Source organism: Emys orbicularis, chromosome 11, assembly GCF_028017835.1.
Source record: "Emys orbicularis isolate rEmyOrb1 chromosome 11, rEmyOrb1.hap1, whole genome shotgun sequence".
In the NCBI taxonomy this organism is placed as follows: domain Eukaryota; kingdom Metazoa; phylum Chordata; order Testudines; family Emydidae; genus Emys; species Emys orbicularis.
In genome coordinates, this window is record NC_088693.1 from 61,513,244 (window position 1) to 61,536,416 (window position 23,173).

The 23,173-nt window shown below is 40.2% G+C and overlaps 1 protein-coding gene across 1 annotated transcript in view; it reads left to right on the forward strand.

The window, feature by feature from the left end:
- The window catches only part of PARD3B (par-3 family cell polarity regulator beta), a 657,306-nt gene that overhangs the window by 458,373 nt on the left and 175,760 nt on the right, over positions 1-23,173 (forward strand). The window lies entirely within an intron of this gene.

Consider the following 23,173-nt stretch of genomic DNA (forward strand, 5'->3'; position numbering starts at 1 on the left):
AGACCTCACAAGAGAGTGGAGGAAGCAGTAATCAAGCCTGCTCTCATGGAGTGTAGTTTGCAGGAGTGCCCTCACAGATGATGCTTGCACATAGTTATGTACTTTGAGGTGTAGGATAATATTTCATGAACCACTGATAATCTGAGAAGGGGTAATTTTATACAGTTTTTTAAAATCTTTATGATCTTATTTCTTTCCTCATGGTGTGAATTTCTTGAATAAATGAAAACAGAATTTACAGAACAGTAAAAATATGTTTGTGGTATTGGAAAAAGAAAAGCCTTGGATTCATGGTTATGGGGATTACCATAGCCTGACTGAAAATATTTTTTCTGGGGAACTAATATAGAGGGCTTAGTGGATTGTGAAAGCAATGAAAAGCTTTTCACATACACAGTAGAACCTCAGAGTTACGAACAGACAGTCAACCACACACTTGATTTGGAACTGGAAGTATGCAATCATGCAGCAGCTGGGGAGGGGGAGACAGAAAATACAATACAGTACTGTTAAACATAAACTACTAAAAATATAAATGGAAAGGTTAAAAAAAAGATTTGGCAAGGTAAGGAAACTGTTTCCGTGCTTGTTTCATTTAAATTCAGATGGTTAAAAGCAGCATTTTTATTCTGCATAGTAAAGTTTCAAAGCTGTATTAAGTCAGTGTTCATTTGTAAAGAACAACCGTAACATTTGTTCAGAGTTACGAATATTTCAGAGTTATGAACAACCTCCATTCCCGAGGTGTTCGTAACTCTCAGGTTCTACCATAAGTCATTAGTGTGAATTCAACGCAGGCTATAGTTGTTAACATCTGATCTTTGTACTGTAATTTATATGAAATGGGTTATACTCTGACTGACTCCTTGTGGGCAGGTGTCTCCTGGCAAAAAGTAACACCAAAATTTGGTGCCTGTATTCCAAATGTAAGCAGCGAGACCAAGGGTCAGATCCTCAGCTAGTGTAAATTGGTGTCCATTGCAGCAAGTGGATATTTGATTATTTACACCAACTGAGGATCTGGCCCTTGGTCTCCAGCCCTAAATATGGTCCCTGATGGTCTGGGTGAAGGTCTATTAGGATAGTATTTGTAGAATGGCCATCATCCACCCTTAGGTACCTGAATTAAGCAAAGGTTTCAGTGTTCTCTGTTATTAATCTTTCATATGTATCAGCTCACTTTAATGGGAGCAACAAACATTTCTGTGAACTGAAAATTATTTTTTTTAAGACCAGAAGGGATCATTATGATCATTTAGATCAGGAGTGGCCAACCTGTGGCTCCGGAGCCACATGCGGCTCTTCAGAAGTTAATATGCGGCTCCTTGTATAGGCACCGACTCCGGAGCTGGAGCTACAGGCGCCAACTTTCCAATGTGCCGATGGGTGCTCACTGCTCAACCCCTGGCTCTGCCACAGGCCCTGCCCCCACTCCACCCCTTCCCTCCCCCGAGCCTGCCGTGCCCTCGCTCCTTCCCCTCCCCCCCACCCCCTTCTCCCGAGCCTCCTGCACAACATGAAACAGCTAATCAGGAGGGGAGGGGGGGAGGGGGAGGCACAGATTGGCAGGGCTGCCAGTGGGCGGGAGGTGCTGGGAGCGGGGAGGGGGCACGGTGTGAGCTGATGGGGGGGGGGGGATGCTGACTTATTACTGTGGCTCTTTGGCAATGTACATTGGTAAATTCTGGCTCCTTCTCAACCTCAGGTTGGCCACCCCTGATTTAGATTTGCCTTCTGTATTGCCTTAAAATTGCATCTCTATCTATCCATCCCAACAACTTGTGGCTGAACTAGAGCCTACCTTTCAGAAAGACATCCAACCTTAATATAAAGATTTCAACTGAAGGAGAATTTATCACATCCCTCGATTAGTTGTAACTGTGGGCTGGTCCACACTACCCGCCTGATTCGGTGGGTAGAGATCGATCTTCTGGGATCGATTTATCGCGTCTCATCTGGACGCGATAGATCGATCGCAGAAGCGCTCCCCCGTCGACTGCGGAACTCCTGCTCGCCGAGAGGAGGAAGCGCTGTCGACGGGGGAGCCTGCCTGCGCCGCGTGGACCCGAAGTAAGTAAATTTAGTTCGATCTAGGAAACGTCGACTTCAGCTACGCTATTCTCGTAGCTGAAGTTGCGTTTCCTAGATCGATCCCCCGCCCCAGTGTGGACCTGCCCTGTGACCTGTCCTCAATGTTATTTATCATCCCACCACTATTAGCGTCACCTGCAGACTTTGGCCCTGAGTCAGGAAAACACTTTAAGTGCATGGTTAAGTCCATTCCTTTTCGGTATTTAAGCACGTGTTTTTCCAAATGAGGATGCTTTCCTAAATTTGGGGCCTTTATCAGTAATTATTTTATATTTTCTTCCAGATCATGGATAAAATTATTAAATAGTGTTGGGCCAAAAACTAGGTCCTATGTGGCCTGACTAGAAATACACTAATTTGTTGATCATTCTCTATAAACAATTACATTTAGAGATCACCCTTTGTCTTCCTCTGACCCTGTATCTCCTGTAGTCTGGTCCAGTGTTACTGCTAGGAAGAATCTTTGCACCCATTCTCCATCTACTGGGCAGATGGATGGAAACCTAGCACTCTCATACACACACAGAACCAAATGTTCTAAACTTTGCACAGGTGACGTGAAGTGGAAGACCAGGGCGAGTGACTACATATATTACATTTAGGCATTCATTTGCTTGAAGTAGTAATCTTGCCCGCTGTATTTAAACCATGTGCATAGATGTGAACCATGCAAAAAAGGGAGGAGATGGAGGAGGAGATTCACTCTTTTGGAGCAACAATCCTACCCACATATTTATAATTTGCAATTAAAACAAGTCTTAGCAGTACAGAACTGTGTATGTATTTGTCAACTATTTAAATACACAAGTAATTAGTAGTATGGTAAGGCTTATTTAAGGGTTTTAAAAGGCAGACGTCAAAATCCTCCGAATAATATTGGGAAAAGGCTGTAATGGTAATGGAGACAGAGGAGACTAACAAGAAGAGATTTAGGAAGGCTTAGTCTTTCAAGATGATATTTAGGGTTAGAGCATATTTTGTAAATGTCTGAGTGGAGTGGGTTCTACAAAAATACAGATTTGAGGAAACTAGCTTTATTTGGTCTCTCATTCACTCTTGCCAATTTCTTTTTAAAAATAACTTTTGTACTGAAGGAACACATCATGACATAGAAATCCCATGGGGGAGCTACAAAACTCTTTTAAGAAGGATAGCACCATGTACCCAAACAGATGTAAAATACAAAGTAATACATGATAGAATTAAGCCTCAACCTTAATCAACATAGGTAGCTACGGAGGTATTTTTTGTTGTATTTTTAGCTGAGGCTGGGTTTGTAAGCCAGTTGCGGATGCCAGCTAATCCCAACAAGGCTGCCAAATGTCATATTAGTCCGTTTCTTTGCATATTGTATAATACTTTGTAAGACCTTCTGTTGTAGCTGCTTAGAAGAACATTTTTTTTTGCCACTTTCTGCCTGAATTGGACATGTTTTTATAACAATTCACTTTCATGGAAAAAGCCATAAAATCAGTCTGCTCGGTACTAAAGTTTTTCTTAATTTACTTATTTTTCCCCCACATCCCTTTTGCCTTCCAGAGTTTACCACTTGTATCTTACCAAAGTTGTCGGTTGAGGAGCATTTGCAAGTATCCCTTTATAGCTGCAGGTGGGCGGATGGACAGATAATTGCTTGTTAATTGCTCATCTAAGTATTGCTAACAATGAATCTGAAATATGTCTGCATATTCTCTTGCCTGTGGGAAATGTTCTGTAGGTGCAAGACTATTGCCAAAATTACGCAGATCCAAATAAAGTTAGAGGAAATAAACCAGACATGGAAATTAAACTTCCCTTCTCCCCAAATCCTAGAAAGGAATCTAGTTCTCAGGCTATTTACATGCAAAGTTTGGAAAATTTTCTGAGTTTTTGGTGAATGGGAAAAGAGTATTATACTTATGTAAAAATGTTCTTTTTCCACTACTCAGTAACTCAAACATAGTTGAAGGGAGTTTTATTTATTCTCCTCTCTCCCCCCCTCCTCCCATTTTCAAAAAAAAAATCCCACCAAATACAAAAAAAACCCAACAAGACTTCATCTCTGGGCTGGGACCATGCATGGAAAGTTTCAGGATAATTTCAAGAAAGAAAGTCCTAATGTAACTTCAGCTGTAGCTCCGGCTATTAAGAAAGCTATAATAAAAAACTTTTTAAAAATTCTGATAATCTTTTTAGAACACAGAAGGGGATAAAAAGGACCTTTTGATGAGGGCACTTTTGTAGAAAACCTACATAATCCTTTCCCAGATCTTTTGGACTTTTTGAGAGAGAGATGTACCATAGAACCCCTTTTCTTGATTAATAATAGGTCTGATAAAATTCTGTATTTGCCAGTTTGAGAGCTGTATTTTTGTTTTAGTTTAGATACACTGGCTTTTTTTTAACCCTTTTCCAAGAAAAAAATTATTTAAGTTTATAACCTGTAATTTCAAATGCATCAATGTTTTTGTGAAGTAACCTGTGTGCATGGGCCTCAAATGAATCTGCATCTTTTATGTAGGTAATTTAAAGGCATCTTCTGGCAAAAAGTGTGATAATTTCCCAGGCTGAAACTTAACCAGCACATTTCCTCATAAACACATGTAGACAAGTACAAAAAAATGGGTTTGCATGATGACTCTTGAAAATCTAGTCACAAATTGAGCCAAATTTAGGTTTAGGATTAAGAGACCTGAAAGCAGTTCTGTTCTTTGATTCTGTTTTGTTTTCAAGTGCAATGAAGACTAATCTGTCAAGGTTTCTGTACTACTGGACATACTAATTATTGCTATAGGTGATTTTGTTTGCACTCCGGGATTACAGTTAAGGGGGTAGGTGGCTGAAATGTACTAGGGGAAGCGCTTGAGACTGAAAATCTCAATGTCCACTGGAGCTTTTGTGCATAAGTGTTGCAGGGTCTTCACAGACGGAGATGCATTTGTGTTTGTAGTCTGCTAATCTAAAAGTGGTTTTCTGATAAGGTTAATGCCCACATAATTCCTCAGGGCCTTGACATAGGGTTTAATTGCCACTTGGCCAACAAATGTTTGTTTTTTTTCCTGTGTGGAATTCGAGAGGACCCAGCAATGCAAACTATTGACTGATGGAGGGCAAACAAAGAAAATACAGTATTTTATGTTCCTTTAATTCAGGTCCAAGTGGATTTGGATTAAGTGTTTATTCAGTTTGCTGGCTGCTTCAGATGCTGTGGCATATTGATTCCTTTTATTACTAGCAGCCATTTAACCTGACCTCTCCCAGATCCAGTATTTTAAAAGCCATAAATTTTAACTTTACTTATGAGCAAAGGCTGAAATGCTGTGAAAAGCCTTTTTATTAGCCGAGCTTTCCCTTGCTCCGTGTTCATGTGTCACCCATGGCAACAATATTTAGAGCTTCTTAAATGAGAGTGGCTGTTGGGCAGTTACAGGAGGGGGGGGGGGAACGGCAATAAAATGAACTCATAAACATCTCCAGTATGCAGGACTCACTGAGCAGGGAGCAGGCAGGTGTACAGAAGAAATATTTTATAAGCAAAGGATTTTCTCCCATTTATTTTGTTAGAGATTTAGTTTTCTGCTAGTCTTCTAATTTCTGCAGAAGGAAAAAAAAAAGGATTATTTTATGCAATGATTTTTTTTTTAATTGCAGGTTAAATCAGTAACATTGAAATGTTTTTCTTCGCTCTCCTAACCCTGGCTTTTCTTTTATAATAACGATAATCTTCCCATGTTGCTATAATACCCTTGATTAATCCCCAAAATGATTCTTGAAAAATTTTTCACCGCGGAGCCCCATATGGGTGTGTGTGTTTGTAAAAATGTGTCCAGACTGAAACTTGCTGTAAAAAATTGGCTTGGCACATCAATTGTAAATAAGATGACTGATTTTAAAAGGATTTTTTTCATTCACATGCAAATAACTCAGAAACAGCTTCAATTAGAAAACACTGAAAAGCTAGAAGTTCATAATAAGATTTTTTATTTTCTGTTTTTAATTTCAATATAGATATTTATATAAGGTATGTTTCTAAAAAATCTGATTGCAAGATCGGAGCCTAAGATGATTAAGTGGTTACTCTGGCCCTCATTCAACATACAGTTTAAATACATGCCTAAATCCCACTGAAGTCAGTGGAATTTAAGAATAGGCTTAATTTAAAGCATAGGCTTAATTACTTGGCTAAATATAGATGGATTTAAATATGTGTCTAAAGTTAAGCATTTGCTGGAGTGCTTTACCAAATCAAAGCTATAAGTATAATTTCCATTGACTTGAAGTCAATGGGGTTTTTACCTTTGATTCTAATGAAATAGCATCAGGCTCCATATTTCTAGTCCCTGGGGCAACAGTGCTTTGTGTCAGTCACCAGATCTCTATCCTGTTCTACACTGTGGACCTACTGTGCTCTACCATGATTAACATTTTGAAAAGATGTTCCACTTCCTTTCTTTCTTTGGCATTAATCCACATCTAATACAGAAAATTAAGGCAAGCTTTTTACATTGAAGTCATTGCAAAAGGGGCAGTATTTCCCAATGTATAGATAGCCTAAATTTAAAGGAACAACAAAATGTCACACTGGGAAAATACGCCTGTCTTAAAACAAATCCATGTACCTTGTATCTTTTATTTATTTATTTATTTATTTATTAGGGAAAAACTGCCTATTTTGCTGATTATCAGAGCTTTTATTGTTTAAACGAGCGTTTTCTTCCTCAGCCTATCAGCTCTTATTATGTTGCACATGGGTAGTTCCCTGTGCCCACACGGAGCCATGTTGAAGCAGATGCAGGGGTTCTCCTGTGCATAATACAGTGCAGAATCAGGGTCTGAATTTGTTTCTGAGACAAGTCATTATTGTGGATTTGAGATATCTGTCATTTCCTTAGCAACAGACTGATGTAATAAAAACAAGGTTATTACTTCACTGCAGTATCAAGCAAGAACAGAAGCTGAGTGAGAAGGCTCAAATGAAAATATTTGCAACTAAAGAAAGGGAAACTGAAACTAGCAAAGTAAATGGCATTTTGTATAAATGTCCACTTTTTTCATATTTCTCAGTAAAAAGAAGTCTCTCTCAAAGAAATGTTGTCTAATTGATTTGCCTTATTTCCCCCCATATCATCCTTCCTCCTACAGTCTATGAAGAATCGTGCTACTGTGCTCAGAAGTAAAATTTAACGTTGTAGATAGCCCCATGTTCTCTCACACACAGAAGTGAAGTTGCGTGGATATTAGCATTGGGCCCCTCATTTATTGTGCAGCTTTGGATTGGATTGTTTTAAAATGTCTGTGCCTTTGTAATCTAGATCGATTTATTGAAAGTATCACGTCCCCTGGTCATCTGTAGCATGGAAAAGATCTGTGATTTTTATCAGAGAGAGGGGGGAATCAAAGTAAACAGGGCACTGGAACTCTTACTACTTTTCAGTTTTGAACTGATCAATTTACAAATTGCCTGAACTCACTCGGAATCATATTTTCTGAAACCTGGAGATTTTCCAGTCTGTTTGGCCTTTCCCATATGCATTCTCCACTAGTAGCTTGTAATAGCTAAATCCTAGAATGCATTTAATAGACATAAATCATCCTTAGGAGAAATCTCCTGTTTTGAAGACGGTAAAGTAGCTTAATTTATTCCTAGAGTCACACTAACTGCAGGCCCCTCAATTTGCACCAAATGGGAAAAAACTACAAGCTATCTTGGGGTAGAGACTCAAATTTCCTATGAAAACATTTTGCTGCATGTAGTGCTGTGGTATAAAGTAAAAGGTTGTGTCAGAGGTTAAACTGTGCCATCAAATAAAGAAAGCTAATTATTCTAATAGGGGGCATCAAATTTTGTGAAGAGACTAATTTAGTTTGTATTTTGTCTAAAATGTTCATCACAAAGCTAAACATGCCTTTGCTTGAAACTAACTTTCTTTTTAATTCGTACTCTTATTTCTGTGACTCTGTGAAGCTCATTACCATTTTGCAGAGATGTATAGAAAAACTCATGTTTAGTGACAGGCAGTTTTTCTTCTTGAAATATTAACACATTGCCTCACAACTGCAATATCTGTTAGTGGTAGACTGTCGAGAATGGCTACACCAGTGTTTGTTCCCAGCACAGCATAGTCCTGCATTTCTGACTAATATCTAGTGACTGCATTAGTCCATGCATTTCCTCCTCAGCTAACGAACGGCATCCTTTCCTGGCCTTCAAGATGTAAACCGCCATTATTCGTAGTTGAAATTGTAGATCATACAAGTATGAACTAATTTGCAATCATAATGTACAGTAGATTGAAATGTCAGTAAATCTTAAGTCTGTAGCAAACTTTTTCAATCAGAGAACTTGTTAAATTCCCCGATGTGTTGATTTTTCTTTCTTAGATGTATCTGTCAGGTGTAACATTATTCAGCACTTGGTATTTCTGCTTCTAATTTAGGATACTTGGCTTGAAGTATAAACCAACTAGAAGATGCATGTTATCTCTTATTTGTGAGTGCAGGAAATTTAGCACATTTTCCTTGCTTTTATCAAGTTTTTCATAATGTCTTCCATGCTAAATGAACCAGTGCTGAAAGGGCCATAGCATCATTAAGGTCTCTCTACAGAAATAGCCTCTGATAGCTGCTTGCTTGAAAAGCACAAACTAAACAGTGCAATGACTTTGAAATCCCTCCTTTCCAAATCATTCTGAGCATCTGAGCAGTTGATGTTTCAGGAAAATTTGAGTGAGAGAGAGAGAGAGAGAGAGAGAGAGAGAGAGGAAGTCCTTTTCAACTGTATACATTGTGACGCCTACCAGAAATATATGTAATCATGTTAAACTAAGACTGTTTGTAAAAAAGTGAATATGAATTAACTGAGTCACTGTATAATCTTACGAGACCCTTGTGGGCAGGGACCATGACTATCTTTCTGTTTTCTGAGGTGCCTAGCGCACCAGGTTGTTAATAATGACAACTACTTTCTCTTGTGACCTAGTGCTTATTAGAAGGGAAACTTACACTTTTTCTTTTATACATCAATTTATTTAGAGGAGGATTTTCAAAGGCATACAGGAGAATTAGGCAATCTACTTTCACTGGCTGCCTACCTCCCCTTTTGCCTTTGGAAATTCTCCCCCTGACCTTAAGTTGACCAGGTCTGTTGTTCTTGTATACTTTACTGTAGTTTGAATACTTCTGTGTGTGATTTTTGGGAAGCCTGAAGGCACCATTTTATGAGCTTGATACCAATACCTTAAGATTCTGTACAGTTGTGACCCTGCCTTACTCTCCTTGACTGAGAGCTACAGTGCTTCTGTAATTCTGTTTTCCTTTTCAACTCTGCTGTGTCAAGTTAAAAATAGCAATACATTGTCTGCTTATTTACTAGTGTAAATTAATCAGTTGACCAAACACATTTTTAGTTTAACATCAGCACACACATGGGTATCAGCACATTCGTACAAAATTCAACCTATTCCATCAGTTCCTTTGCATGTAAGCAAAAGATCGAGGTCATATGCCCAAGTCAAGTCAAGTTTGGGTCAGGTTATTCTTTGCCAAATGACTCTGTAGTTGAGTAGTCTGGCTGCTGGGAGTGGTTTTGTTAACGATCTTCACATTGTCCCAGTTCCCAGAGGCGTAAATGGTAGGATATCCACTCTCCTTTGGTAAAAATTCTTTTTTGCCTGTTCAGCTATAAAAAAAACCACTCTCAGCATGCACCATGCAGCAGAAAGTAGTAATACGTATTCAGGGTTTCAGTAAATCTAATTCCTGACCATTCATAATCCAATACAACATTGTATTTAACAATTATTCCATTCCCCTTTCCCTTCCATTTTTCTTCAGAAATGGTCGTAACCACGTTATAGCTCCAAATACTCTCTCTTAAGCATGTTATTCTCATTTTTGTTATTATGAGGAATCACCATATACAATATAATATTAATGATAAACATGAGTTCAGGCTGTTTTAGGGGCTTTTTTTATTAACATAGCCAATACAGGTTGATACCTCTTCCTGTTCCTCTCTTTCTTCAACCCCGTTCTCCCCCACCTTTCTGGATGGCCACTTCTCCCCATAATGGTTGCATTATTTACCTATTTACCAGTCTTTTAGGTGGCTGAACAAGGGGCAGCATGCCTCAACCTGGTCTGTTCCCATCCAGCATAAGAGATTAAGGGGTAGGTTTGTTTGCATGTTGGAGAGAGAGAGATGGGATGTGAATGGAAATGTATGACCCCTACAAAGACGGAAAGGTAGAAACAGGAAGAAAACTTGTCTTCTATTTGTATATCAAAGAAGAACATAGTTATCGTATTGGTGTCAAAGAATGAATCAGGCAAACAATAGAGCTACACATGACACCGTTTTCCTGTTAAAGATAATCACTTATAGGTTGCTTCTTTGACCAGGGTCAGTAAGAGGGAAATTGCCCACCTAACATATGGTCCAGAATAAATGTTGGTCTCCAAGGAAAGAAATCACTGAGATCAGAAAGACATGACCTCCAATACTTTGGAAGTTAGCCTAGGAGATAATTATTCGAGCCATCATGGAAAGAAAGAAAGATCTGCATAGCATAAGCTAAATTTAGATCTTGGAATATTGCACATAAACACTGTCAGAATTATTCATTTTGAATTGGTCCTGTTTCTGTTTATGAACTATTCCTGATTTTATTAATGTATTCTTTGTTCATAAGTATTCACTGAATCATCTAGACTAGCAGTTTTCAACATAGGACTTTACACAGCTGATTCACCTACAACCTTCATTATTTGCTGTTTTTGTTTGTTTGTGATGTTTAATTGGTCACCTAAGTCCCAGGGTATTGTTTCTGGAAAAATAATGAATGAAGAAGCCTCTTGTTTGAACACAAATATCCTGGTTTACATGTGAATTCAGGTATTCATAAGAACAACAACCAGTACCCAAAGAACCATATGAAAAAAAACTGCTTATGAATACTGTATAAATAGTATGGACATTGTCAAACCAAACAGCCATTCATAACTCAGAGGATTTTTCACATATGCTGCTTATGCTCTACTAGCAGACCGTTTTTAAACTTAGGGTACGTCTACACTTACCTCCGGGTCCGACGGCAGGCAATCGATGTTCTGGGATCGATTTATCGCGTCTAGACAAGACGCGATAAATCGATCCCGGATCGACCCCGGAAGTGCTCGCCGTCGACGCCGGTACTCCAGCTCAGCGAGAGGAGTACGCGGCATCGACGGGGGAGCCTGCCTGCCGCGTCTGGACCCGCGGTAAGTTCGGACTAAGGTACTTCGAATTTGCGTACCTTAGTCCGAAGTGGGGGGGTAGTGTGGACCAGGCCTTTGTGTATTAGGAGCAAAACAGATTTATCAAGGGATATAAGAGAACTGATTCATCAGTAAGAGAAATCTAATAATAGACTGACAATTTGAGTAAAGATGATCTACAAAGGATAATAGAGAAGGATTCACCCACTTTTTGGACACTGCGGTTAAGTTCAGATCAGTCTGTCACAAAAGGGTTGTGGCATCAACAGAAAGGGTCCCGAGAAAGGCCAAAATTGTCAGAAGAAAGGAAATATACATAGGAGAGGAGATTTTAAAAATTAGGAATATGTATTTTAGAAGTAAAGGTATATAAAATAATGAACAGCTTACAAAAAGTAAATCAGGTGCTCCCATTTACCCTTTATTATAAAACTAGAACAAGGGGACATCCAATAAAATGAAAACACAACAAATTTAAAACTGATGATAGGAAATATTTTGTACACGGTGAATTAACCTGTGAAACTCATTGCTTCACTATTTGTGCCCAAAATCTTGTTAGGAATCAGTAAAGGAATAGATATTTACATGAACAGTAAGAATATCTACAGTTATTGCATAGGATGGATTTTGTACAAGGGATATAAATTCTCATGCTTCACCGTATAAGCCAATCATAAATTGCTGGTGGGGAGGGGGTAAGGGGAAAACTTCCACAAAGAGCAGTCTATTCCATAATTGTTCATTATGGGGTTTTGTGCATCTTAAAGCATCTGATAATGGCCACTGTCTGTGAAAGGATAGTAAAGTAGAGGGGTCATTGGTTTGCCTATTTGTGGCAGTTCCTACATCTCTTAACAAGTAGATTGACTAGCACGATTGTCACAGCCTCATGGAAAAAGATGAAGGAAATAAAAACTGAAATGGAAAAGGTGTTAACTGTAAAACTGTCTGAGAGTTAGACCTAACTCTCCTCTTAAAGTAAACACCTTCACTAAATATTCCCATTTTAATAAGGGAATAATTTAATAATTGATAGCACTGTCATCAATAATGAAAAATTTAATCAATGTTCATCTGGATTCAGATATTCTTTCATTGGCAGATTTTAGTGCTAGAGTGGGAAGTTCCAGTGTTGCCAATGAAATCTCAGACTAAATGATTATAGCCTGAGGAAAAGGGGAACTAAATGCTCAACTATTAATCTGTTAGAGAAGGGCCTTGATAAGCTTTTGAATAAATGAAGATACCTTTTAAAATGACAGAATATGGGGAGCTCACAGATGAAATTTCACTTTCATTTCTAGTGAGTGGGAAGTGTAGTTAATCTTTAGTATTTCGGCACATCTTTTGAAGGTAACACAATATTTTATAATATTAGGCCATAAAATGACCACAAGCTATTGAACTTTTGCTTTAATTTTAGGGACATTAGCAAGGATTTCAATTATTTAATGAAGCATTTGACTGAATTTACTAGATAAATAAATAGTGCTCTTTTTTTTTCTCTCTCTTTTTGAACAGCAAACCTAAAACATTACATGAAAGTGACTAAGTGTTCTTAGGGGGAAAAAACAGGAAATTCCTAGTTATTGCTAAAATTAATTCCTCAGAGGGACTTTCACGGTAGGACAAGCTGGCAAAATAAAGAATGCTTATATAAAAAGTTGAATACTTTGCCAATAACTTTGTGTTTCCCATGCAATTGTTGAAGATTTAAGAGTCTTCTCTCACAACCCAGATTGTACTGGATAATATGGTATCATGTAACGAAAGACTGCATCTTAATATCTACACTCAAACTGTCTGAGGTGTGTGGTGGGATGGGGAAGAGGTGTTGGGTAGAGTGATGGGCAGGAGCTCAATAAGGTGGCGTATAGAAACATGAGCAGATGAGGGGACAGGGTTTAAAGCTTGGTGTCGGGACAAATTAAGGTTGTGCCAGTAACTTTAATTCTGGCATTTCCTAAGTCCTGAGTGCTTGACTTTGCAACATGAACAATGCTCTCTCTCTATGTAAGCGACTGCATTTAAAAAATAAAAACACTTACAATTTAAAAAATAACCATCGTTTCTTTATGTGGAATTATATTGACCCCCACATGGGTCATCTGTAGCGCTGCAATCTTTATATCCATAGAACAGTCTTCTATCACTTGAGCTAATGGAGCAACTGGTAGCAGTAGAAGGTGGTTACCTTCTATATGGATGGGGATGGAGACATGCACTTTGCCGGTTGGCTTCACAGCTATTTGCTACACAGTAAGGGAGTGTAGAGACTCCGGAATAGTGGGTTCAATTCCAAATTCTGTAAGGGATTGCTCTCAAGGGGTTACAGAGTCATCTTCCTGTGTCCCCTTCTGCTTCCATCCCACCCCTTCCTACCTCTTTCCCCTCCTCTGCTGCACACCCCTCTTGCCCTATTCTTGTTCCTGTCCTCCCCTATCTTCCTCCTGCTTCTGCCTCTATCCTTTTTCTTGTTCCTATCCCCTATCTGCTCCTGTTTTTAACACACCTCCCTCCTGAGTTCCTGCCTGTCATCCCACCCTCTACTGTTCCCCCTCCCAGACCCCATTCCCTACCCCTCTGCATTCGAGTCAGACTGTTTCCTCCTCCTCATCATTAGTGCGTAGGCACTGGGCTGTAGGGTGAATCCTCCAGGGAGTGTAGAGATGTCACACTTGAACACTTTTCATGCAGTCTTTGATGCCTTGGCACACTTCCTGCTGGTGCAGAAACTAGGCCGCCTGACTTGGAGCAGTGGCAGGCTGCAGCGACACAGAGCAGTAGAGAGTTTGTTACTTCACTGCTGTCCATAGTCCCTGTTCATAATAAAGAGTGCATCTTGATGCCACGCTGCTCAGCAGTGAGATACACTGTGGTGCCAGGAATGGGGCACAGCATGCTGGAAAACCTAGTGAGAGGTAACATTGAACTGGCTATTAAAGAGCCTGTGCAACTGCAAGTGACTCCTCCACCAGCCATGAGAATCAGTGGAAAAGCTGAATATGCCTAGAAACAATTCAAACAGCAGTATGAGCTGTATGTGAAAGCCACTGGGGCAAATAAACTGGAGGATGAGCAAAAGATTGATCTGCTGTTAACAGTGGCAGACACAGAAGCCTTCGATGTGTACAGTGTGTTCCATACAGATGGTGGTGGGGAAGGAGAGAACAGCTTTGCAGAAATAATGAAAATGTTTAAGGATCATTTTGTTCGTTGAAAAAATGTACTGATGAAAGAGATGTCCAGGGTGAGACCACAGAACGAAGGGGAAACAATAGAGGAGTTTGTCAGACTTAAAACTAAAAAGTCAGTCCTGTGAATATGGAATATTAAAAGACTCTCTTTTTAAAGACCACATTGTTCTGTGGTGTAACAATAACAAAGTCTATGAACAGTTACTAAGGGAGATGGATCTGACACTAGAAAGAGCAATATGTGTATGCCAAGCATCTTAAACAACAACAAAGCCTAGAGAAAGACACACACCACATAACTGTGAGTATCAGAACTTAACCAGCAAGGGAAAGTTCACAAAAAATAAATTGGCCAAGGATGGAAACCAGGAAGCAATGCCAGTGATGAGGCAACCAGCATGTGTATAGGAAATGCCCAGCATTCAGGCAAATATGTAGAAACTGTAATAAACCCAACCATTGTGCTAAAATGTGCAGAGAAAGTGCATGTATTGGGTGCAGAAAGGAATTCCTGAAGTGAAGAGAAAAAGCTGTTCTTAAGCACAATGTTGGAGGAGGTTGAAAACTCAAAAGATTGGCTAATTAAAATGTGCACAAATGGCACTTATGTGAAATACAAGATAGACACTGGGGCACAAGTAAATGTGATAACAGAAAATGAAATTGAGATGTAAGGAGCACAGGAAAGTGGGAGTTTAAAAAGTGTCTATGAAAGTCTATAATGGAGGAACAATTCCAGTGTTGGGAGAGTACACACCGATGCTTCAATACAAAGGGAAATCATAAAACAAGAGTTTGTGATAATACACGGAGACAAGCAACCAGACTTGTGCCTACACACGAGAGACGCTTGGTCTTGTTAAGAGGATGTATGCTATAGAGAGTCATAAAGATAACATAGAACTGGATATTCAAGTATTGCTATGATCATGTAAAGCTGTATTCACAGGAAATGGATGTCTCCCAGTAAAATACAAGATACGGTTAAGAGAAGATGCAGACCCTGTGGTGCATGCTACATGAAAAGCTCAACAACCTTAAAAGAGAGGCTAGACGAGGAGTTGCAAAACATGACATCAAATACTATCATTTGGAGAAGAGAAGAGTCAACCGGTTGGATTCGCTCTTTAATAATTGTAGAGAAAAAAGGGCTGTGTTCAGACCCTAAGGAGCTGAACAAAAACATAAAAAGAGAATACTTCCAGTTGCCCGCAAAGACGTGAACTGTTGTCTGAAACAGCAGGAGCCAAATTCTTCAGCAAATTAGACGCATCGAGGGGATTTTGGCAGATCATCTTTTGAACACGGAGACCTCCAAGATCTGCACTTTCAAAACCGACCTTGGCAGATACTGCTTCCTAGGACTGTTTTTTGGCGTATGTTTGGCTCAAGAAGTATTTCACCGTACAATGAGCCATTTGCTAGAGGGTCTGGCAGGCGTAAAAGTGTACATCGATGATGTAATAATTTGGGCCAGTTCTGTGATTGAGCATCAGGAATGAGGAGAGTACAGTGAATTGTAAGAGCTAATAATCAATTGAATAAGACCAAATGTCAATTTCAAACAGAAATTACATACTTGGGAGAGATTGACCTCCGAGGGTAGCTTTTCCAATCAATCAAAGATTCAAGTAAACCTGAACATGACTTTCATGACTTTCCCTATAGTCGGAGCGCCAAAGCAGAAACTCTCACAAACCACTGACTGCACTACACAAAAAGGGGCTTGGTGAAGCACCACCAACGATACAGTGACTGCTTTTGAAAAAGAAAAAGTATGATGTAACCCTGGAGTGCCAGCTGATGCCACCACAGGTGCCAGCTTTTTCCTTTCCCTGGGGGTGCCCAACCCCTGCTCAGCCCCAGGCCCCACCCGCACTCCACCCCTTCCCCCAAGACACCGCCCCTGCTCTGCCCCACCCACACCTTCCCCCAAGACGCTGCCCCAGGCCCTCACCCCACCCATCCCTTTCCCCAAGGTGCCGCCCCGCCTCTTCCTTTTCTGCCCAGTTCCGCCCCCTCCACCGAGCATGCCCCATCCCCGCTCCTCCCCCTCCCTGCTATTGCCTCCTGCATGCCGCGGAACAGCTGATCGTGGCGGGCGAGAGGCACTGGGCAGGGAGGGGAGGAGTTGATCAGTGGGCAGGAGGCACTGAGGAGGGGACAGGGAGGAGCTGGCTGCCAGTGAGTGCTAAGCACCTGCTAATTTTTTTCCGTGGGTGCTCTAGCCCTGGAGCACCCATGGAGTTGGCGCCTATTGATGCCACATAGTAAAGGCAGACACTCTCCCAAGAGCACAAGCTCCATCTGACAATACATAGCCTGGAACGGACAGTAAACATGCATGTGAACATGACAAGTGGCAGGTATATGGGATGAATCATATACAGAAACAGCTAAAAATGAAATGCTGCAAGGAGTGATACAAGCAATAAGCAAAGGAGTCAAAAATCAACCCTTCCCACCGGCATACCCCTGCTGTAAAAAGGAGGTTTCAGTGATCTCAGGAGTGCTCTTGAAGGGAACACACATTGTGGTTCTCTAAGTGATGAGAAGGAAAATATTGGAGTGAATACATGAAGGGTACCTGGGAATGACCAAATCAAAAAGGAGAGCTAGAGAAGTTGTTTTCTGGCTGCAGATGAATAGTGACATCAAAGTAATGGCAAGCAGCTGTGGAACATGTCAGAAGTACAGAACTCCTCTACAACTGATGTATAAATACTCAGTTACCAGAGAAAAACAAAGGATGATCAAGGCTATGGCTACGCTACAGCATAAGTCGACATAAGTTATGTCACTCGGGGCGTGAATTAGCCACCCCCCTGAGCAATATAACTTATGCCAACTTAAGTGCCGGTGTTGACAGATGATGTCAGCGGGAGAGCTTCTCCCGCTGACATAGATTTCGCCACTTGTTGGGGGTGGATTAATTAAGTCAATGGGAGAGGTCTCTCCCATTTGCTTAGAGCGGCTCCACTAGCAGCTCTCTAGTGTAGCCATAGCCGAAGAAGTCTGTTGATAGTGAGGAAAGGACTGGGAAAGTACAATCAGACACAATTTTGCAATAAAAAAGCAATACCTCCCACAGTTAAGAAAACAAAGAGTCAGTGAGAATTGGGCAAGAGGGGCACTGGCCAGTCAAAGTTAAAGTGATGGAAGAGTCACCTCACTCATACTCAGTGATCTCAGATGAAGGCAAAATTTTACTAAGGAATCGTAAGTGTCTGCTCAAAGATACCTGACAACTTGGCATGGTTATGTATCTGCTCTCACTTCACTTAAGATTAAAGCAATTCATAAACTGACCCTGTTATTGACCATGAGACTGACCAGTCTGTTACAAATGAGGATTTGACAAAAGAGGATTTGCAATGCAGCAGATTGGGAAGACTGCTGAAACGCCCTAAGAGATTGAATGAGGCGTGTTAGGATTGTGTTTAAGTGACCTGAACAGTTGAGTCAGAGTTACTGTATTTGTAATAGTTTGGTAGTGTTTTAGTTCCGTCAGGAAATTTTTAAAAGGATCTAAAAAAAGGAAGTTGTGTTTTGAAGTAAATCCTCCAGAAAGTGTACAGATGCTACATTTCCTGTAGACTCCAGATACAGTCTTTGTTTTCTTAGACACACTGTATGGCTGGGGTCAGAAACAAAGAACACCAGCACAAGGCAGTCGCAGGCTGCAACTACATAGAATAGTAGGAAGTTTCTTGCCTCTTTGTATACATAGGTCAATTCATAATAAAAAGTTTAGTCCTTGAAACAGGACTGCTCATCAGTGAAATGCAACAGGCACTAGCAATAGGGGTCATTCACAGCATAGGATACATGGTCACTCTGTTCTCAGTTCCAGCACCGACAGCCCTGGGTAACGGGAGGCCCAATTGCAGAAAAAGGCCTGATTCATCTCTGAAGATCTGAAATGGAGCGTGCTCAGTCACGCTGTGGAGATGGCATATGTGCCATCCACTCAGTATGTAGGAGCTGTGAGAGGCTAGAACATGCCCAATACAATTGGAATCTTCGGAGAATTTAGCTGCCAAACTTTAACAAGTCTGTATTGAGCATGGGCTAACCAAGATTTTCAGTGGCTCGTAACTTGACCAAATTAGATCAAATTTTCATGAACATGGTAAAACACAATTCTGACAGCAGGGCTATTCCCCTGCCAAATTTCAAGTCCCTGCTCCAAAGCATGGAGGCACTAGAGCATCTCAGTTAAACATCTGTAAGAATATTTGAGAACACTTCAATCTCCCTGGACACTCAATAACAGACTTAAAAGTGGCAATTCTTCAACAAAAAAACTCCAAAAACAGATTCCAATGAGAAACTGCAGAATTGGAATTAATTTGCAAACTGACACCATCAAATTAGGCCTGAATAAAGACTGGGAGTGGATGGGTCACTATAAAAACTAATTTCCCCCTGCTGATACTCACACCTTCTTGTCAACTGTTTGAAATGAGCCACCTTGGTTACATTGGCCACATTAGAATTCACCCCTTCTTGTCAACTGTTGAGAATAGCCCACTTCCACCTTAATTGAATTGGCTCGTTAGCACTGTCGTCCCCCCCCCCCCGTAAGGCAACTCCCATCTTTTCGTGTGCTGTGTATTTATACCTGCCTCTATATTGTTCACTCCATGCATCTGATGAAGTAGGTTTTAGCCCACGAAAGCTTATGCCCAAATAAATTTCTTAGTCTCTAAGGTGCCACAAGGACTCCTCGTTTTTGCTGATACAGACTAACACGGCTACCACTTTGGGGAAAAAAAACCATGTTTCCCTAACCTTGTTCTCAAAAAGAGCTGAACCATTTTAGCTGAAACTTTCAAAAAAAAAAAAAAAATCAGCATGAGGCAGACACAATGTGAGAAATTTCACCCCAAATGGTTATATTTAGTGTGATATAGTTTTAAATTCTCCATTTTCTCTAACCTCTCTCACAGTGCCTTAGTATAAGTGCAAATGCTGTGTAAAATGTCCTACTTATTTGGAAATGGATATGGATTTCATTGATGAGTTAAGGATAATCTTCCAGCCTGAATTGCTGGCTTATTTCTATTTAAGGTACCTAGTTTTTTATATATTACTTGTTTCTTGTGGAGGTGGGAACTCTGTGCATGACCTTCTCCAAACCTGCTGTTAACGATGCTCTATTAATTATTTGCCAGTGATGCAGGCAGCAGCTGCTCCCCATGGAAGTCAAAGGCATCACCTCTGTAATAACCTTGCCTACATTTGTCCAGACAGAAGTCCTAACCCTAGGTCTGCTTCATGGTTCAGTCCAGTTCCAGGGTTGTATTTAGTTTAGCTGATGGAACGTACCATGCTCTAAGTTATTGAGAGCTGTGTAGTGGCTTCCTGTACAAACCTAGCAATCAGAGCTGTTTTCTGACTGAAAAGCTCTTTCTGTGCTGATCAGAGAGGTTTTCACTTTGCCCTTTCTTTTGCAGTGATTATGCTTCCCTTGTCTCTTGTTCCTCACTCTCCGCCTGAGACAGACACCACAGTGCCTTTTACTGATGCACACGTTTTGAGTGATTTTAAGCACCTTTATGTTGTATGCAAGTCAATGCTCTAAATCCATTTTAGCACTCGCTAATTTGGCAATAATGGTAGTCTCCAGAATGGCAATTAATGAACAAAAGAAGGTTGCACTTCGTGACCTAGCAACCAGGTTTCCCTTAAACTGGGTTTCTGGCTTTTCATTTTTTTTTAACCTCATGTCAAAGTCCCAGGAAATGGCAGTGTAAATTGCTTTGTGTAAACTATTATGATGATTCGACATTTGGTGCCAATGCTTAGCTTTTCCCATTTCTTTTTAAGATTTCACTAATTGCATTTTTTTTATTTCTCAGCTCTTATTTTTTACAAAAAAAAGGACATTTAAAATGACTGAGACTTTTTCGAGAATTGCTGAAATAACAGCATAGTATCAATATTTCTGGTTTTCTTGTGATCCTAGAATCTCTTCAATAGGGACAGTCAGTGAAATTGTATGTGATAGTCTCTTGTTCTGATGTCATCCAGCTACTTGTGGTGGTAACACCTATCGACACGGTTTTATATATTGTGCTTTTTAATATGGCTTACTCTGAAGCCTTGGAGTACATAAGCTGCTTTTATTTTCTACCTTTATTGGTTCTATTTCCTGGCTTGTCGTATACAAATTAAGTAAAAACCAAAATACTATTTCAAATTGAGTCATATCTATGCATTTCCTACATTTCCCTCCGGATTAGTGTATCTCAGAACTCTCACTTTCTTTTTAGCTTTCCCGCCTCTTGAAATCTGTTTTTGTAAGTGAAAAATCTTGGTGAATTGCAGTGTGGCACAGCAATTATATTAACAGTAGCCTCCCCCAAAAATTCAGTCAGCCGTGAGATGGATGTGTTCATAGACAGAAGATATCTACTCGGAATCTACTTGCTTTCTCCTGAAAAGGAAAGAGGCAGCATCCCTGGGCAAATAAGTTTATATTTTGTTTGTTTTGCTAGAAATGTTTATGCTTTGTTCCTGAAAACCATTATGAGTGTATTGATAGCATAGCACAGCGTTCAGCTTATGTGACTTGAAGTGAAGGCTTTGGATAAAGACCTTGTAGGAGATCTGGAGATCTATTCTCACAAGAAATTTGTTTGCAAATATCTACCGCCCATGCAATCTGAGCCATTCCAAAAGCCAAAAGTTTGTTTTTCATAAATATTTCTGTGAGCTCTAAGGATACGTCATCTCTAACAGCAATGTCCTGAGTTGGGGTGATTGCTGTCGGCAGGGCTGGCTCCAGGCACCAGCGCAGGAAGCAGGTGCTTGGGGCGGCCAATGGAAAGGGGCGGCATGTCCGGGTCTTCAGTGGCAATTCGGCGGCGGGTCCCTCGGTCCCTCTCGGAGGGAAGGACCGGCCGCCGAATTGCCGCCGAAGAATGAAGCGGCGCGGTAGAGCTGCCGCCGATCGCGGCTCTTTTTTTTTCTTCTTCTTCGCCTCTTGGGGCGTCAAAAAAGCTGGAGCTGGCCCTGGTTGTCGGTACAGGAATCATTGCAACCCTCACCTTAAGTTTGGTCAGAGGGGAGCTCCAGAACACCACTAGTAAAATGTCTCCTCTGTAAAGAGACAAATCTTAGCTGGAATCTCTATAGAACTTTGTTTATCTTGATGTTATTGTTAAAATTAATTCCATTGATTGCATTGTATTTTAAAGCCACTGAGTAATGGATGTGTACAGTTAAACATGTATAATTGTTAGGGCTGTCAATTAAACGCAGTTAACTCGCGCGATTAACTCAAAAAAATTAATCATGATTAATCGCAGTTTTAATCGCACTGTTAGATAATAGAATCCCAATTGAAATTTATTAAATATTTTTGGATGTTTTTCAACATTTTCAAATATATTGATTTCAATTACAACACAAAATACAAAGTATACAGTGCTCACTTCATTTTTTATTACAAATATATGCACTGTAAAAATGATAGACAAAATAAATAGTATTTTTCAATTCACCTCATACAAGTACCATAGTGCAATCTCTTTATCGTGAAAGTGTAACTTACAAATGTAGATATTTCTTTTGTTACATAACTGCACTCAAAAACAAAACAGTGTAAAACTTTAGAGCCTACAAGTCCACTCAGTCCTACTTCTTGTTCAGCCAATTGCTAAGACAAGCAAGTTCATTTACATTTACGGGAGATAATGCTGCCCGCCTCTTGTTTACAGTGTCACCTGAAAGTGAGAACAGGTGTTCGCATGGCACTTTTGTAGCTGGCATTGGAAGGTATTTACGTGCCAGATATGCTAAACATTCGTATGCCCCTTCATGCTTTGGCCACCATTCTAGAGGACATGCTTCCATGCGGCTGTCGCTCGTTTAAAAAAAAGAATGCTTTAATTCAATTTGTGACTGAACTCCTTGTGGGAGAATTGTATACCTCCTTCTCTGTTTTACCCGTATTCTGCCATATATTTCGTGTTATAGCAGTCTCGGATGATGATCCAGCACGTTGTTCATTTTAAGAACACTTTCACTGCAGATTTGACAAAACGCAAAGAAGGTACGAATGTGAGATTTCTAAGGATAGATACAGTACTTGACCCAAGGTTTAAGAATCTGAAGTGCCTTCCAAAATCTGAGAGGGACGAGATGTGGAGCATGCTTTCAGATATCTTAAAAGAGCAAGACTCGGATGCAGAAACTACAGAACCCGAACCACCAAAAAGGAAAATCAGTCTTCTGCTGGTGGCATCTGACTCAGATGATGAAAATAAACATGAATTGGTCCGCACTGTTTTGAATCGTTATTGAGCAGAACCTGTCATCAGCATGAACGAATGTCCTCTAGAATGGTGATTGAAGCATGAAGAGACTTATGAATCTTTAGTGCATATGGCATGTAAATATCTTGTGAACACCGGCTATGACAGTCCCATGCAACACCTATTCTCACTTTCAGGTGACATTGTAAACAAGAAGCAGGCAGTATTATCTCATGAAAATGTAAACAAACTTCTTTGTCTGAGCAATTGGCTGAACAAGAAGTAGGACTGAGTGGACTTGTAGGCTCTAAAATTTTACAGTGTTTTATTTTTGAATTAAGGCTTTTTTGTACATAATTGTACATTAGTAAGTTCAACTTTCAT